We start from the raw sequence: 19,147 nt of genomic DNA, 5'->3' as shown, positions 1-19,147 counted from the left end.
CCAGATTTCATCTGAGGATATTTCCTTTTACACCATAGCCGTCTATGGGCTTCCAAATATCACTTTGCCAATTCCACAAGAACTATCTTAGCGAAAGGCTTCTTGAGTGGAAAGCTGTAACTCTGTGAGATGATTTCACAGAACATAAAGAAGTTTCTCAGAAAGCTTCTTTCTCTTTGTTATCGGAGGATATTTCCTTTGGCCCAATGGTCTTCAAAGGGATCCGAAATATCTGTTCTCAGATTCCACAGAAATAAGGCTAGCAAAGAGATCCACGAAATACAGATGTAACTCTGTGAGATGAAATAAGAGAACACTAAGCAGTTTCTCAGGAAGCTTCTTTCCAGATTTCATCTGAGGATATTTCCTTTCTCAAAATAGCCCTCTATGGGCTTCCAAATATCACTTTGCCAATTCCACAAGAATTGTCTTTGCGGAAGTCTTCTTGAGGGGAAAGCTGTAACTCTGTGAGATGATTTCACAGAACACAAAGAAGTTTATCAGAAAGCTTCTTTCTCTTTGTTATCGGAGGATATTTCCTTTGGCCCTATGGTCTTCAAAGGGATCCGAAATATCTGTTCTCAGATTCCACAGAAATAAGGCTAGCAAAGAGATCCACGAAATACAGATGTAACTCTGTGAGATGAATTAGCAGAACACTAAGCAGTTTCTCAGGAAGCTTTTTTTCAGATTTCGGCTGAGGATATTTCATTTTTCACCATAGACCTCTATGGGCTTCCAAATATCACTTTGCCAATTCCACAAGAACTGTCTTAGCGAAAGGCTTCTTGAGGGGAAAGCTGTAACTCTGTGAGATGATTTCACAGAACACAAAGAAGTTTCTCAGAAAGCTTCTTTCTCTTTGTTATCGGAGGATATTTCCTTTGGCCCTGCAGTCTTCAAAGGGATCCGAAATATCTGTTCTCAGATTCCACAGAAATAAGGCTAGCAAAGAGATCCACGAAATACCAATGTAACACTGTGAGATGAATTAACAGAACACTAAGCAGTTTCTCAGGAAGCTTCTTTCCAGATTTCATCTGAGGATATTTCCTTTTACACCGTAGCCGTCTATGGGCTTCCAAATATCACTTTGCCAATTCCACAAGAACTGTCTTAGCGAAAGGCTTCTTGAGGGGAAAGCTGTAACTCTGTGAGATGATTTCACAGAACCCAAAGAAGTTTCTCAGACAGCTTCTTTCTCTTTGTTATCGGAGGATATTTCCTTTGGACCAATGGTCTTCAAAGGGATCCGAAATATCTGTTCTCAGATTCCACAGAAATAAGGCTAGCAAAGAGATCCACGAAATACAGATGTAACTCTGTGAGATGAATTAAGAGAACACTAAGCAGTTTCTCAGGAAGCTTCTTTCCAGATTTCATCTGAGGATATTTCCTTTCTCACCATAGCCCTCTACGTGCTTCCAAATATCACTTTGCCAATTCCACAAGAATTGTCTTTGCGAAAAACTTCTTGAGGGAAAAGCTGTAACTCTGTGAGATGATTTCACAGAACACAAAGAAGTTTCTCAGAAAGCTTCTTTCTCTTTGTTATCGGAGGATATTTCCTTTGGCCCTATGGTCTTCAAAGGGATCCGAAATATCTGTTCTCAGATTCCACAGAAATAAGGCTAGCAAAGAGATCCACGAAATACACATGTAACACTGTTAGATGAATTAACAGAACACTAAGCAGTTTCTCAGGAAGCTTCTTTCCAGATTTCATCTGAGGATATTTCCTTTTACACCATAGCTGTCTATGGGCTTCCAAATATCACTTTGCCAATTCCACAAGAACTGTCTTAGCGAAAGGCTTCTTGAAGGGAAAGCTGTATCTCTGTGAGATGATTTCACAGAACCCAAAGAAGTTTCTCAGACAGCTTCTTTCTCTTTGTTATCGGAGGATATTTCCTTTGGCCCTGTAGTCTTCAAAGGGATCCGAAATATCTGTTCTCAATTCCACAGAAATAAGGCTAGCAAAGAGATCGACGAAATACAGATGTAACTCTGTGAGATGAATTAACAGAACACTAAACAGTTTCTCAGGAAGCTTCTTTCCAGATTTCATCTGAGGATATTTCCTTTCTCACCAAAGACCTCTATGGGCTTCTAAATATCACTTTTCAAATTCCACAAGAACTGTCTTAGCGAAAGGCTTCTTGAGGGGCCCTACAGTCTTCAAAGGGATCCGAAATATCTGTTCTCAGATTCCACAGAAATAAGGCTAGCAAAGAGATCCACGAAATACAGATGTAACTCGGTGAGATGAATTAACAGAACACTAAGCCGTTTCTCAGGAAGCTCCTTTGCAGTTTTCATCTGAGGATATTTCCTTTTACACCATAGCCCTCTATGGGCATCCAAATATCACTTTGCCAATTCCACAAGAACTGTCTAAGCGAAAGGCTTCTTGAGGGGAAAGCTGTAACTCTGTGAGATGATTTTACAGAACACAAAGAAGTTTCTCAGAAAGCTTCTTTCTCTTTGTTATCGGAAGATATTTCCTTTGTCCCCACAGTCTTCAAAGGGATCCGAAATATCTGTTCTCAGATTCCACAGAAATAAGACTAGCAAAGAGATCCACGAAATACAGATGTAACTCTGTGAGATGAATTAACAGAACACTAAGCAGTTTCTCAGGAAGCTTCTTTCCAGATTTCATCTGAGGATATTTCCTTTTTCACCATAGCCCTCTATGTGCTTCCAAATATCACTTTGCCAATTCCACAAGAACTGTCTTAGCGAAAGGCTTCTTGACGGGAAAGCTGTAACTCTGTGAGATGATTTCACAGAACACAAAGAAGTTTCTCAGAAAGCTTCTTTCCCTTTGTTATCGGAGGATATTTCATTTGGCCCTATTGTCTTCAAAGGGATCCGAAATATCTGTTCTCAGATTCCACAGAAATAAGCTACCAAAGAGATCCACGAAATACAGATGTAATTCTGTGAGATGAATTAACAGAACACTAAGCAGTTTCTCAGGAAGCTTCTTGCCAGATTTCATCTGAGGATATTTCCTTTTACACCATAGCCGTCTATGGGCTTCCAAATATCACTTTGCCAATTCCACAAGAACTGTCTTAGCGAAAGGCTTATTAAGGGGAAAGCTGTAACTCTGTGAGATGATTTCACAGAACACAATGAAGTTTCTCAGAAAGCTTCTTTCTCTTTGTTATCGGAGGATATTTCCTTTGGCCCTGTAGTCTTCAAAGGGATCCGAAATATCTGTTCTCAGATTCCACAGAAATAAGGCTAGCAAAGAGATCCACGAAATACAGATGTAACTCTGTGAGATGAATTAAGAGAACACTAAGCAGTTTCTCAGGAAGCTTCATTCCAGATTTAATCTGAGGATATTTCCTTTCTCACCATAGCCCTCTACGGGATTCCAAATATCACTTTGCCAATTCCACAAGAATTGTCTTTGCGAAAGCCTTCTTGAGGGGAAAGCTGTAACTCTGTGAGATGATTTCACAGAACACAAAGAAGTTTCTCAGAAAGTTTCTTTCTCTTTGTTATCGGAGGATATTTCTTTTGGCCCTATGGTCTTCAAAGGGATCCGAAATATCTGATCTCAGATTCCACAGAAATAAGGCTAGCAAAGAGATCCACGAAATACAGATGTAACTCTGTGAGATGAATTAAGAGAACACTAAGCAGTTTCTCAGGAAGCTTCATTCCAGATTTAATCTGAGGATATTTCCTTTCTCACCATAGCCCTCTACGGGATTCCAAATATCACTTTGCCAATTCCACAAGAATTGTCTTTGCGAAAGCCTTCTTGAGGGGAAAGCTGTAACTCTGTGAGATGATTTCACAGAACACAAAGAAGTTTCTCAGAAAGTTTCTTTCTCTTTGTTATCGGAGGATATTTCTTTTGGCCCTATGGTCTTCAAAGGGATCCGAAATATCTGATCTCAGATTCCACAGAAATAAGGCTAGCAAAGAGATCCACGAAATACAGATGTAACTCGGTGAGATGAATTAACAGAACACTAAGCAGTTTCTCAGGAAGCTTCTTTCCAGATTTCATCTTAGGATATTTCCTTTTTCACCCTAGCCCTCTATGGGCTTCCAAATATCACTTTGCCAATTCCAGAAGAACTGTCTTAGCGAAAGGCTTCTTGAGGGTAAAGCTGTAACTCTGTGAGATGATTTCACAGAACACAAAGAAGTTTCTCAGAAAGCTTCTTTCTCTTTGTTATCGGAGGATATTTCCTTTGGCACTATGGTCTTCAAAGGGATCCGAAATATCTGTTCTCAGATTCCACAGAAATAAGGCTAGCAAAGAGATCCACGAAATACCAAAGTAACACTGTGAGATGAATTAACAGAACACTAAGCAGTTTCTCAGGAAGCTTCTTTCCAGATTTCATCTGAGGATATTTCCTTTTACACCATAGCCGTCTAAGGGCTTCCAAGTATCACTTTGCCAATTCCACAAGAACTGTCTTAGCGAAAGGCTTCTTGAGGGGAAAGCTGTAACTCTGTGAGATGATTTCACAGAACACAAAGAAGTTTCTCAGAAAGCTTCTTTCTCTTTGTTATCAGAGGATATTTCCTTTGGCCCTGTAGTCTTCAAAGTGATCCGAAATATCTGTTCTCAATTCCACAGAAATAAGGCTAGCAAAGAGATCCACGAAATACAGATGTAACTCTGTGAGATGAATTAACAGAACACTAAGCAGTTTCTCAGGAAGCTTCTTTCCAGATTTCATCTGAGGATATTTCCTTTTTCACCAAAGCCCTCTATGGTCTTCCAAATATCACTTTTCCAATTCCACAAGAACTGTCTTAGCGAAAGGCATCTTGAGGGGAAAGCTGTAACTCTGTGAGATGATTTCACAGAACACAAAGAAGTTTCTCAGAAAGCTTCTTTCTCTTTGTTATCGGAGGATATTTCCTTTGGCCCTACAGTCTTCAAAGGGATCCGAAATATCTGTTCTCAGATTCCACAGAAATAAGGCTAGCAAAGAGATCCACGAAATACAGATGTAACTCGGTGAGATGAATTAAGAGAACACTAAGCAGTTTCTCAGGAAGCTTCTTTCCAGATTTCATCTGAGGATATTTCCTTTCTCACCATAGCCCTCTACGGGCTTCCAAATATCACTTTTCCAATTCCACAAGAATTGTCTTTGCGAAAAACTTCTTGAGGGGAAAGCTGTAACTCTGTGAGATGATTTCACAGAACAAAAAGAAGTTTCTCAGAAAGCTTCTTTCTCTTTGTTATCGGAGGATATTTCCTTTGGCCCTATGGTCTTCAAAGGGATCCGAAATATCTGTTCTCAGATTCCACAGAAATAAGGCTAGCAAAGAGATCCACGAAATACAGATGTAACACTGTTAGATGAATTAACAGAACACTAAGCAGTTTCTCAGGAAGCTTCTTTCAAGATTTCATCTGAGGATATTTCCTTTTACACCATAGCCGTCTATGGGCTTCCAAATATCACTTTGCCAATTCCACAAGAACTGTCTTAGCGAAAGGCTTCTTGAAGGGAAAGCTGTAACTCTGTGAGATGATTTCACAGAACCCAAAGAAGTTTCTCAGACAGCTTCTTTCTCTTTGTTATCGGAGGATATTTCCTTTGGCCCAATGGTCTTCAAAGGGATCCGAAATATCTGTTCTCAGATTCCACAGAAATAAGGCTAGCAAAGAGATCCACGAAATACAGATGTAACTCTGTGAGATGAATTAAGAGAACACTAAGCAGTTTCTCAGGAAGCTTCTTTCCAGATTTTATCTGAGGATATTTCCTTTCTCAAAATAGCCTTCTATGGGCTTCCAAATATCACTTTGCCAATTCCACAAGAATTGTCTTTGCGAAAGTCTTCTTGAGGGGAAAGCTGTAACTCTGTGAGATGATTTCACAGAACACAAAGAAGTTTATCAGAAAGCTTCTTTCTCTTTGTTATCGGAGGATATTTCCTTTGGCCCTATGGTCTTCAAAGGGATCCGAAATATCTGTTCTCAGATTCCACAGAAATCAGGCTAGCAAAGAGATCCACGAAATACAGATGTAACTCTGTGAGATGAATTAGCAGAACACTAAGCAGTTTCTCAGGAAGCTTTTTTTCAGATTTCGTCTGAGGATATTTCATTTTTCACCATAGACCTCTATGGGCTTCCAAATATCACTTTGCCAATTCCACAAGAACTGTCTTAGCGAAAGGCTTCTTGAGGGGAAAGCTGTAACTCTGTGAGATGATTTCACAGAACACAAAGAAGTTTCTCAGAAAGCTTCTTTCTCTTTGTTATCGGAGGATATTTCCTTTGGCCCTGCAGTCTTCAAAGGGATCCGAAATATCTGTTCTCAGATTCCACAGAAATAAGGCTAGCAAAGAGATCCACGAAATACCAATGTAACACTGTGAGATGAATTAACAGAACACTAAGCAGTTTCTCAGGAAGCTTCTTTCCAGATTTCATCTGAGGATATTTCCTTTTACACCGTAGCCGTCTATGGGCTTCCAAATATCACTTTGCCAATTCCACAAGAACTGTCTTAGCGAAAGGCTTCTTGAGGGGAAAGCTGTAACTCTGTGAGATGATTTCACAGAACCCAAAGAAGTTTCTCAGACAGCTTCTTTCTCTTTGTTATCGGAGGATATTTCCTTTGGACCAATGGTCTTCAAAGGGATCCGAAATATCTGTTCTCAGATTCCACAGAAATAAGGCTAGCAAAGAGATCCACGAAATACAGATGTAACTCTGTGAGATGAATTAAGAGAACACTAAGCAGTTTCTCAGGAAGCTTCTTTCCAGATTTCATCTGAGGATATTTCCTTTCTCACCATAGCCCTCTACGTGCTTCCAAATATCACTTTGCCAATTCCACAAGAATTGTCTTTGCGAAAAACTTCTTGAGGGGAAAGCTGTAACTCTGTGAGATGATTTCACAGAACACAAAGAAGTTTCTCAGAAAGCTTCTTTCTCTTTGTTATCGGAGGATATTTCCTTTGGCCCTATGGTCTTCAAAGGGATCCGAAATATCTGTTCTCAGATTCCACAGAAATAAGGCTAGCAAAGAGATCCACGAAATACACATGTAACACTGTTAGATGAATTAACAGAACACTAAGCAGTTTCTCAGGAAGCTTCTTTCCAGATTTCATCTGAGGATATTTCCTTTTACACCATAGCCGTCTATGGGCTTCCAAATATCACTTTGCCAATTCCACAAGAACTGTCTTAGCGAAAGGCTTCTTGAAGGGAAAGCTGTATCTCTGTGAGATGATTTCACAGAACCCAAAGAAGTTTCTCAGACAGCTTCTTTCTCTTTGTTATCGGAGGATATTTCCTTTGGCCCTGTAGTCTTCAAAGGGATCCGAAATATCTGTTCTCAATTCCACAGAAATAAGGCTAGCAAAGAGATCGACGAAATACAGATGTAACTCTGTGAGATGAATTAACAGAACACTAAACAGTTTCTCAGGAAGCTTCTTTCCAGATTTCATCTGAGGATATTTCCTTTCTCACCAAAGACCTCTATGGGCTTCTAAATATCACTTTTCAAATTCCACAAGAACTGTCTTAGCGAAAGGCTTCTTGAGGGGCCCTACAGTCTTCAAAGGGATCCGAAATATCTGTTCTCAGATTCCACAGAAATAAGGCTAGCAAAGAGATCCACGAAATACAGATGTAACTCGGTGAGATGAATTAACAGAACACTAAGCAGTTTCTCAGGAAGCTCCTTTGCAGTTTTCATCTGAGGATATTTCCTTTTACACCATAGCCCTCTATGGGCATCCAAATATCACTTTGCCAATTCCACAAGAACTGTCTAAGCGAAAGGCTTCTTGAGGGGAAAGCTGTAACTCTGTGAGATGATTTTACAGAACACAAAGAAGTTTCTCAGAAAGCTTCTTTCTCTTTGTTATCGGAAGATATTTCCTTTGTCCCCACAGTCTTCAAAGGGATCCGAAATATCTGTTCTCAGATTCCACAGAAATAAGGCTAGCAAAGAGATCCACGAAATACAGATGTAACTCTGTGAGATGAATTAACAGAACACTAAGCAGTTTCTCAGGAAGCTTCTTTCCAGATTTCATCTGAGGATATTTCCTTTTTCACCATAGCCCTCTATGTGCTTCCAAATATCACTTTGCCAATTCCACAAGAACTGTCTTAGCGAAAGGCTTCTTGACGGGAAAGCTGTAACTCTGTGAGATGATTTCACAGAACACAAAGAAGTTTCTCAGAAAGCTTCTTTCCCTTTGTTATCGGAGGATATTTCATTTGGCCCTATTGTCTTCAAAGGGATCCGAAATATCTGTTCTCAGATTCCACAGAAATAAGCTACCAAAGAGATCCACGAAATACAGATGTAATTCTGTGAGATGAATTAACAGAACACTAAGCAGTTTCTCAGGAAGCTTCTTGCCAGATTTCATCTGAGGATATTTCCTTTTACACCATAGCCGTCTATGGGCTTCCAAATATCACTTTGCCAATTCCACAAGAACTGTCTTAGCGAAAGGCTTCTTGAGGGGAAAGCTGTAACTCTGTGAGATGATTTCACAGAACACAATGAAGTTTCTCAGAAAGCTTCTTTCTCTTTGTTATCGGAGGATATTTCCTTTGGCCCTGTAGTCTTCAAAGGGATCCGAAATATCTGTCCTCAGATTCCACAGAAATAAGGCTAGCAAAGAGATCCACGAAATACAGATGTAACTCTGTGAGATGAATTAAGAGAACACTAAGCAGTTTCTCAGGAAGCTGCATTCCAGATTTAATCTGAGGATATTTCCTTTCTCACCATAGCCCTCTACGGGATTCCAAATATCACTTTGCCAATTCCACAAGAATTGTCTTTGCGAAAAACTTCTTGAGGGGAAAGCTGTAACTCTGTGAGATGATTTCACAGAACACAAAGAAGTTTCTCAGAAAGTTTCTTTCTCTTTGTTTTCGGAGGATATTTCTTTTGGCCCTATGGTCTTCAAAGGGATCCGAAATATCTGATCTCAGATTCCACAGAAATAAGGCTAGCAAAGAGATCCACGAAATACAGATGTAACTCGGTGAGATGAATTAACAGAACACTAAGCAGTTTCTCAGGAAGCTTCTTTCCAGATTTCATCTTAGGATATTTCCTTTTTCACCCTAGCCCTCTATGGGCTTCCAAATATCACTTTGCCAATTCCAGAAGAACTGTCTTAGCGAAAGGCTTCTTGAGGGTAAAGCTGTAACTCTGTGAGATGATTTCACAGAACACAAAGAAGTTTCTCAGAAAGCTTCTTTCTCTTTGTTATCGGAGGATATTTCCTTTGGCCCTATGGTCTTCAAAGGGATCCGAAATATCTGTTCTCAGATTCCACAGAAATAAGGCTAGCAAAGAGATCCACGAAATACCAAAGTAACACTGTGAGATGAATTAACAGAACACTAAGCAGTTTCTCAGGAAGCTTCTTTCCAGATTTCATCTGAGGATATTTCCTTTTACACCATAGCCGTCTAAGGGCTTCCAAGTATCACTTTGCCAATTCCACAAGAACTGTCTTAGCGAAAGGCTTCTTGAGGGGAAAGCTGTAACTCTGTGAGATGATTTCACAGAACACAAAGAAGTTTCTCAGAAAGCTTCTTTCTCTTTGTTATCGGAGGATATTTCCTTTGGCCCTGTAGTCTTCAAAGTGATCCGAAATATCTGTTCTCAATTCCACAGAAATAAGGCTAGCAAAGAGATCCACGAAATACAGATGTAACTCTGTGAGATGAATTAACAGAACACTAAGCAGTTTCTCAGGAAGCTTCTTTCCAGATTTCATCTGAGGATATTTCCTTTTTCACCAAAGCCCTCTATGGGCTTCCAAATATCACTTTTCCAATTCCACAAGAACTGTCTTAGCGAAAGGCATCTTGAGGGGAAAGCTGTAACTCTGTGAGATGATTTCACAGAACACAAAGAAGTTTCTCAGAAAGCTTCTTTCTCTTTGTTATCGGAGGATATTTCCTTTGGCCCTACAGTCTTCAAAGGGATCCGAAATATCTGTTCTCAGATTCCACAGAAATAAGGCTAGCAAAGAGATCCACGAAATACAGATGTAACTCGGTGAGATGAATTAACAGAACACTAAGCAGTTTCTCAGGAAGCTCCTTTGCAGTTTTCATCTGAGGATATTTCCTTTTACACCATAGCCCTCTATGGGCATCCAAATATCACTTTGCCAATTCCACAAGAACTGTCTTAGCGAAAGGCTTCTTGAGGGGAAAGCTGTAACTCTGTGAGATGATTTTACAGAACACAAAGAAGTTTCTCAGAAAGCTTCTTTCTCTTTGTTATCGGAAGATATTTCCTTTGGCCCCACAGTCTTCAAAGGGATCCGAAATATCTGTTCTCAGAATCCACAGAAATAAGGCTAGCAAAGAGATCCACGAAATACAGATGTAACTCTGTGAGATGAATTAACAGAACACTAAGCAGTTTCTCAGGAAGCTTCTTTCCAGATTTCATCTGAGGATATTTCATTTTTCACCATAGCCCTCCATGGGCTTCCAAATATCACTTTGCCAATTCCACAAGAACTGTCTTAGCGAAAGGCTTCTTGAGGGGAAAGCTGTAACTCTGTGAGATGATTTCACAGAACCCAAATAAGTTTCTCAGAAAGCTTCTTTCTCTTTGTTATCGGAGGATATTTCCATTGGCCCAATGGACTTCAAAGGGATCCGAAATATCTGTTCTCAGATTCCACAGAAATAAGGCTAGCAAAGAGATCCACGAAATACAGATGTATCTCTGTGAGATGAATTAAGAGAACACTAAGCAGTTTCTCAGGAAGCTTCTTTCCAGATTTCATCTCAGGATATTTCCTTTCTCACCGCAGCCCTCTATGGGCTTCCAAATATCACTTTGCCAATTCCACAAGAATTGTCTTTGTGAAAGACTTCTTGAGGGGCAAGCTGTAACTCTGTGAGATGATTTCACAGAACACAAAGAAGTTTCTCAGAAAGCTTCTTTCTCTTTGTTATCGGAGGATATTTCCATTGGCCCAATTGTCTTCAAAGGGATCCGAAATATCTGTTCTCAGATTCCACAGAAATAAGGCTAGCAAAGAGATCCAAGAAATACAGATGTAACTCTGTGAGATGAATTAACAGAACACTAAGCAGTTTCTCAGGAAGCTTCTTTCCAGATTTCATCTGAGGATATTTCCTTTTTCACCATAGCCCTCTATGTGCTTCCAAATATCACTTTGCCAATTCCACAAGAACTGTCTTAGCGAAAGGCTTCTTGACGGGAAAGCTGAAACTCTGTGAGATGATTTCACAGAACATGAAAAAGTTTCTCAGAAAGCTTCTTTCTCTTTGTTATCGGAGGATATTTCCTTTGGCACAATGGTCTTCAAAGGGATCCGAAATATCTGTTCTCAGATTCCACAGAAATAAGGCTAGCAAAGAGATCCACGAAATACAGATGTAACTCTGTGAGATGAATTAACAGAACACTAAGCAGTTTCTCAGGAAGCTTCTTTTCAGATTTCATCTGAGGATAATTAATTTTTCACCTTAGACCTCTATGAGCTTCCAAATATCACTTTGCCAATTCCACAAGAACTGTCTTAGCGAAAGGCTTCTTGACGGGAAAGCTGTAACTCTGTGACATGATTTCACAGAACACAAAGAAGTTTCTCAGAAAGCTTCTTTCTCTTTGTTATCGGAGGATATTTCCTTTGGGGCTGCAGTCTTCAATGGGATCCGAAATATCTGTTCTCAGATTCCACAGAAATAAGGCTAGCAAAGAGATACACGAAATACCAATGTAACACTGTGAGATGAATTAACAGAACACTAAGCAGTTTCTCAGGAAGCTTCTTTCCAGATTTCATCTGAGGATATTTCCTTTTACACCGTAGCCGTCTATGGGCTTCCAAATATCACTTTGCCAATTCCACAAGAACTGTCTTAGCGAAAGGCTTCCTGACGGGAAAGCTGTAACTCTGTGAGATGATTTCACAGAACCCAAAGAAGTTTCTCAGACAGCTTCTTTCTCTTTGTTATCGGAGGATATTTCTTTTGGCCCTATGGTCTTCAAAGGGATCCGAAATATCTGTTCTCAGATTCCACAGAAATAAGGCTAGCAAAGAGATCCACGAAATACAGATGTAACACTGTTAGATGAATTAACAGAACACTAAGCAGTTTCTCAGGAAGCTTCTTTCCAGATTTCATCTGAGGATATTTCCTTTGTCACCATAGCCCACTAAGTGCTTCCAAATATCACTTTGCCAATTCCACAAGAACTGTCTAAGCGAAAGACTTCTTGAGGGGAAAGCTGTAACTCTGTGAGATGATTTCACAGAACACAAAGAAGTTTCTCAGAAAGCTTCTTTCTCTTTGTTATCGGAGGATATTTCCTTTGGCCCTATGGTCTTCAAAGGGATCCGAAATATCTGTTCTCAGATTCCACCGAAATAAGGCTAGCAAAGAGATCCACGAAATACAGATGTAACTCTGTGAGATGAATTAAGAGAACACTAAGCAGTTTCTCAGGAAGCTTCTTTCCAGATTTCATCTGAGGATATTTCCTTTCTCACCATAGCCCTCTACGGGCTTCCAAATATCACTTTGCCAATTCCACAAGAATTGTCTTTGCGAAAGACTTTTTGAGGGGAAAGCTGTAACTCTGTGAGATGATTTCACAGAACACAAAGAAGTTTCTCAGAAAGCTTCTTTCTCTTTGTTATCGGAGGATATTTCCTTTGGCCCTATGGTCTTCAAAGGGATCCGAAATATCTGTTCTCAGATTCCACAGAAATAAGGCTAGCAAAGAGATCCACGAAATACCAAAGTAACACTGTGAGATTAATTAACAGAACACTGAGCAGTTTCTCAGGAAGCTTCTTTCCAGATTTCATCTGAGGATATTTCCTTTTACACCATAGCCGTCTATGGGCTTCCAAATATCACTTTGCCAATTCCACAAGAACTGTCTTAGTGAAAGGCTTCTTGAGGGGAAAGCTGTAACTCTGTGAGATGATTTCACAGAACACAAAGAAGTTTCTCAGAAAGCTTCTTTCTCTTTGTTATCGGAGGATATTTCCTTTGGCCCTACAGTCTTCAAAGGATCCGAAATATCTGTTCTCAGATTCCACAGAAATAAGGCTAGCAAAGAGATCCACGAAATACAGATGTAACTCGGTGAGATGAATTAACAGAACACTAAGCAGTTTCTCAGGAAGCTCCTTTGCAGTTTTCATCTGAGGATATTTCCTTTTACACCATAGCCCTCTATGGGCATCCAAATATCACTTTGCCAATTCCACAAGAACTGTTTTAGCGAAAGGCTTCTTGCGGGGAAAGCTGTAATTCTGTGAGATGATTTTACAGAACACAAAGAAGTTTCTCAGAAAGCTTCTTTCTCTTTGTTATCGGAAGATATTTCCTTTGGCCCCATAGTCTTCAAAGGGATCCGAAATATCTGTTCTCAGATTCCACAGAAATAAGGCTAGCAAAGAGATCCACGAAATACAGATGTAACTCTGTGAGATGAATTAACAGAACACTAAGCAGTTTCTCAGGAAGCTTCTTTCCAGATTTCATCTGAGGATATATCCTTTTTCACCAAAGCCCTCTATGAGCTTCCAAATATCACTTTTCCAATTCCACAAGAACTGTCTTAGCGAAAGGCATCTTGAGGGGAAAGCTGTAACTCTGTGAGATGATTTCACAGAACACAAAGAAGTTTCTCAGAAAGCTTCTTTCTCTTTGTTATCGGAGGATATTTACTTTGGCCCTATGGTCTTCAAAGGGATCCGAAATATCTGTTCTCAGATTCCACAGAAATAAGGCTAGCAAAGAGATCCACGAAATACAGATGTAACTCTGTGAGATGAATTAACAGAAAACTAAGCAGTTTCTCAGGAAGCTTCTTTTCAGATTTCATCTGAGGATATTTCATTTTTCACCATAGCCCTCCATGGGCTTCCAAATATCACTTTGTCAATTCCACAAGAACTGTCTTAGCGAAAGGCTTCTTGAGGGGAAAGCTGTAACTCTGTGAGATGATTTCACAGAACACAAAGAAGTTTCTCAGAAAGCTTCTTTCTCTTTGTTATCGGAGGATATTTCCTTTGGCCCAATGGTCTTCAAAGGGATCCGAAATATCTGTTCTCAGATTCCACAGAAATAAGGCTAGCAAAGAGATCCACGAAATACAGATGTAACTCTGTGAGATGAATTAAGAGAACACTAAGCAGTTTCTCAGGAAGCTTCTTTCCAGATTTCATCTGAGGATATTTCCTTTCTCACCATAGCCCTCTACGGGCTTCGAAATATCACTTTGCCAATTCCACAAGAATTGTCTTTGCGAAAGAATTCTTGAGGGGAAAGTTGTAACTCTGTGAGATGATTTCACAGAACACACAGAAGTTTCACAGAAAGCCTCTTTCTCTTTGTTATCGGAGGATATTTCCTTTGGCCCCATAGTCTTCAAAGGGATCCGAAATATCTGTTCTCAGATTCCACAGAAATAAGGCTAGCAAAGAGATCCACGAAATACAGAGGTAACTCTGTGGGATGAATTAACAGAACACTAAGCAGTTTCTCAGGAAGCTTCTTTCCAGATTTCATCTGAGGATATTTCCTTTTTCACCATAGCCCTCTATGTGCTTCCAAATATCACTTTGCCAATTCCACAATAACTGTCTTAGCGAAAGGCTTCTTGAGGGGAAAGCTGTAACTCTGTGAGATGATTTCACAGAACACAAAGAAGTTTCTCAGAAAGCTTCTTTCTCTTTGTTATCGGAGGATATTTCCTTTGGCCCTATGATCCGAAATATCTGTTCTCAGATTCCACAGAAATAAGGCTAGCAAAGAGATCCAAGAAATACATATGTAACTCTGTGAGATGAATTAACAGAACACTAAGCAGTTTCTCAGGAAGCTTCTTTGAAGATTTCATCTGAGGATATTTCCTTTTACACCATAGCCCTCTATGGGCTTCCAAATATCACTTTGCCAATTCCACAAGAACTGTCTTAGCGAAAGGCTTCTTGAGGGGAAAGCTGTAACTCTGTGAGATGATTTCACAGAACACAAAGAAGTTTCTCAGAAAGCTTCTTTCTCTTTGTTATCGGAGGATATTTCCTTTGGCCCCATAGTCTTCAAAGGGATCCGAAATATCTGTTCTCAGATTCCACAGAAATAAGGCTAGCAAAGAAATCCACGAAATACAGAGGTAACTCTGTGGGATGAATTAACAGAACACTAAGCAGTTTCTCAGGAAGCTTCTTTCCAGATTTCATCTGAGGATATTTCCTTTTTCACCATAGCCCTCTATGTGCTTCCAAATATCACTTTGCCAATTCCACAAGAACTGTCTTAGCGAAAGGCTTCTTGACGGGAAAGCTGTAACTCTGTGAGATGATTTCACAGAACACAAAGAAGTTTCTCAGAAAGCTTCTTTCTCTTTGTTATCGGAGGATATTTCCTTTGGCCCTATGATCCGAAATATCTGTTCTCAGATTCCACAGAAATAAGGCTAGCAAAGAGATCCACGAAATACAGATGTAACTCTGTGAGATGAATTAACAGAACACTAAGCAGTTTCTCAGGAAGCTTCTTTCCAGATTTCATCTGAGGACATTTCCTTTCTCACAATAGCCCTCTAGGGGCTTCCAAATATCACTTTGCCTATTCCACAAGAATTGTCTTTGCGAAAGACTTCTTGAGGGGAAAGGTGTAACTCTGTGAGATGATTTCACAGAACAGAAAGAAGTTTCTCAGAAAGCTTCTTTCTCTTTGTTATCGGAGGATATTTCCTTAGGCCCTATGGTCTTCAAAGGGATGCGAAATATATGTTCTCAGATTCCACAGAAATAAGGCTAGCAAAGAGATCCACGAAATACAGATGTAACTCTGTGAGATGAATTAACAGAACACTAAGCAGTTTCTCAGGAAGCTTCTTTTCAGATTTCATCTGAGGATATTTCCTTTCTCACCATAGCCCTCTATGGGCTTCCAAATATCACTTTGCCAATTCCACAAGAACTGTCTTAGCGAAAGGCTTCTTGAGGGGAAAGCTGTAACTCTGTGAGATGATTTCACAGAACACAAAGTAGTTTCTCAGAAAGCTTCTTTCTCTTTGTTATCGGAGGATATTTCATTTGGCCCTATTGTCTTCAAAGGGATCCGAAATATCTGTTCTCAGATTCCACAGAAATAAGTCTAGCAAAGAGATTCCCGAAATACAGATGTAACTCTGTGAGATGAATTAACAGAACACTAAGCAGTTTCTCAGGAATCTTCTTTCCAGATTTCATCTGAGGATATTTCCTTTTTCACCATAGCCTTCTATGGGCTTCCAAATATCACTTTTCCAATTCCACAAGAACTGTCTTAGCGAAAGGCTTCTTGAGGGGAAAGCTGTAACTCTGTGAGATGATTTCACAGAACCCAAATAAGTTTCTCAGAAAGCTTCTTTCTCTTTGTTATCGGAGGATATTTCCTTTGGCCCAATGGACTTCAAAGGGATCCGAAATATCTGTTCTCAGATTCCACAGAAATAAGGCTAGCAAAGAGATCCACGAAATACAGATGTAACTCTGTGAGATGAATTAACAGAACACTAAGCAGTTTCTCAGGAATCTTCTTTCCAGATTTCATCTGAGGATATTTCCTTTTTCACCATAGCCCTCTATGTGCTTCCAAATATCACTTTGCCAATTCCACAAGAACTGTCTTAGCGAAAGGCTTCTTGAGGAGAAAGCTGTAACTCTGTGAGATGATTTCACAGAACACAAAGAAGTTTCTCAGAAAGCTTCTTTCTCTTTGTAATCGGAGGATATTTCCTTTGGCCCAATGGTCTCAAAGGGATCCGAAATATCTGTTCTCAGATTCCACAGTAATAAGGCTAGCAAGGAGATCCACGAAATACAGATGTAACTCTGTGAGATGAATTAAAGAACACTAAGCAGTTTCTCAGGAAGCTTCTTTCCAGATTACATCTGAGGATATTTCCTTTGTCACCATAGCCCTCTATGGGCTTCCAAATATCACTTTGCCAATTCCAGAAGAACTGTCTTAGCGAAAGGCTTCTTGAGGGGTTAGCTGTAACTCTGTGAGATGATTTCACAGAACACAAAGAAGTTTCTCAGAAAGCTTCTTTCTCTTTGTTATCGGAGGATATTTCCTTTTGCCCAATGGTCTTCAATGGGATCCGAAATATCTGTTCTCAGATTCCACAGAAATAAGGCTAGCAAAGAGAGACACGAAATACAGATGTAACTCTGTGAGATGAATTAACAGAACACTAAGCAGTTTCTCAGGAAGCTTCTTTGAAGATTTCATCTGAGGATATTTCCTTTTACACCATAGCCCTCTATGGGCTTCCAAATATCACTTTGCCAATTCCACAAGAACTGTCTTAGCGAAAGGCTTCTTGAGGGGAAAGCTGTAACTCTGTGAGATGATTTCACAGAACACAAAGAAGTTTCTCAGAAAGCTTCTTTCTCTTTGTTATCGGAGGATATTTCCTTTGGCCCCATAGTCTTCAAAGGGATCCGAAATATCTGTTCTCAGATTCCACAGAAATAAGGCTAGCAAAGAGATCCACGAAATACAGATGTAACTCTGTGAGATGAATTAACAGAACACTAATCAGTTTCTCAGGAAGCTTCCTTGCAGATTTCATCTGAGAATATTTCCTTTTACACCATAGCCCTCTGTGGGCTTCCAAATATCATCTTGCCAATTCCACAAGAACTGTCTTAGCAAAAGGCTTCTTGAGGGGAAAGCTGTAACTCTGTGAGATGATTTCACAGAACACAAAGAAGTTTCTCAGAAAGCTTCTTTCTCTTTGTTATCGGAGGATATTTCCTTTGGCCCTATGGTCTTCAAAGGGATCCGAAATATATGTTCTCAGAATCCACAGAAATAAGGCTAGCAAAGAGATCCACGAAATACAGATGTAACTCTGTGAGATGAATTAACAGAAGAGTAAGCAGTTTCTCAGGAACCTTCTTTTCAGATTTCATCTGAGGATATTTCCTTTCTCACCATAGCCCTCTATGGGCTTCCAAATATCACTTTGCCATTTCCACAAGAACTGTCTTAGCGAAAGGCTTCTTGAGGGGAAAGCTGTAACTCTGTGAGATGATTTCACAGAACCCAAATAAGTTTCTCAGAAAGCTTCTTTCTATTTGTTATCGGAGGATATTTCCATTGGCCCAATGGACTTCAAAGGGATCCGAAATATCTGTTCTCAGATTCCACAGAAATAAGGCTAGCAAAGAGATCCACGAAATACAGATGTAACTCTGTGAGATGAATTAACAGAACACTAAGCAGTTTCTCAGGAAGCTTCTTTGAAGATTTCATCTGAGGATATTTCCTTTTACACCATAGCCCTCTATGGGCTTCCAAATATCACTTTGCCAATTCCACAAGAACTGTCTTAGCGAAAGGCTTCTTGAGGGGAAAGCTGTAACTCTGTGAGATGATTTCACAGAACACAAAGAAGTTTCTCAGAAAGCTTCTTTCTCTTTGTTATCGGAGGATATTTCCTTTGGCCCCATAGTCTTCAAAGGGATCCGAAATATGTGTTCTCAGATTCCACAGAAATAAGGCTAGCAAAGAGATCCACGAAATACAGAGGTAACTCTGTGGGATGAATTAACAGAACACTAAGCAGTTTCTCAGGAAGCTTCTTTTCAGATTTCATCTGAGGATAATTCATTTTTCACCATAGACCTCTATGGGCTTCCAAATATCACTTTGCCAATTCCACAAGAACTGTCTTAGCGAAAGGCTTCTTGACGGGAAAGCTGTAACTCTGTGATATGATTTCACAGAACACAAAGAAGTTTCTCAGAAAGCTTCTTTCTCTTTGTTATCGGAGGATATTTCCTTTGGGCCTGCAGTCTTCAATGGGATCCGAAATATCTGTTCTCAGATTCCACAGAAATAAGGCTAGCAAAGAGATCCACGAAATACCAAAGTAACACTGTGAGATTAATTAACAGAACACTGAGGAGTTTCTCAGGAAGCTTCTTTCCAGATTTCATCTGAGGATATTTCCTTTTACACCATAGCCGTCTATGGGCTTCCAAATATCACTTTGCCAATTCCACAAGAACTGTCTTAGTGAAAGGCTTCTTGAGGGGAAAGCTGTAACTCTGTCAGATGATTTCACAGAACACAAAGAAGTTT

The sequence above is a fragment of the Macaca nemestrina genome, chromosome 14 (genome assembly GCF_043159975.1).
Source record: "Macaca nemestrina isolate mMacNem1 chromosome 14, mMacNem.hap1, whole genome shotgun sequence".
In the NCBI taxonomy this organism is placed as follows: Eukaryota; Metazoa; Chordata; class Mammalia; order Primates; family Cercopithecidae; genus Macaca; species Macaca nemestrina.
The sequence above is the reverse complement of the archived record's forward strand: the minus strand, read 5'-3'. Positions refer to the sequence as shown.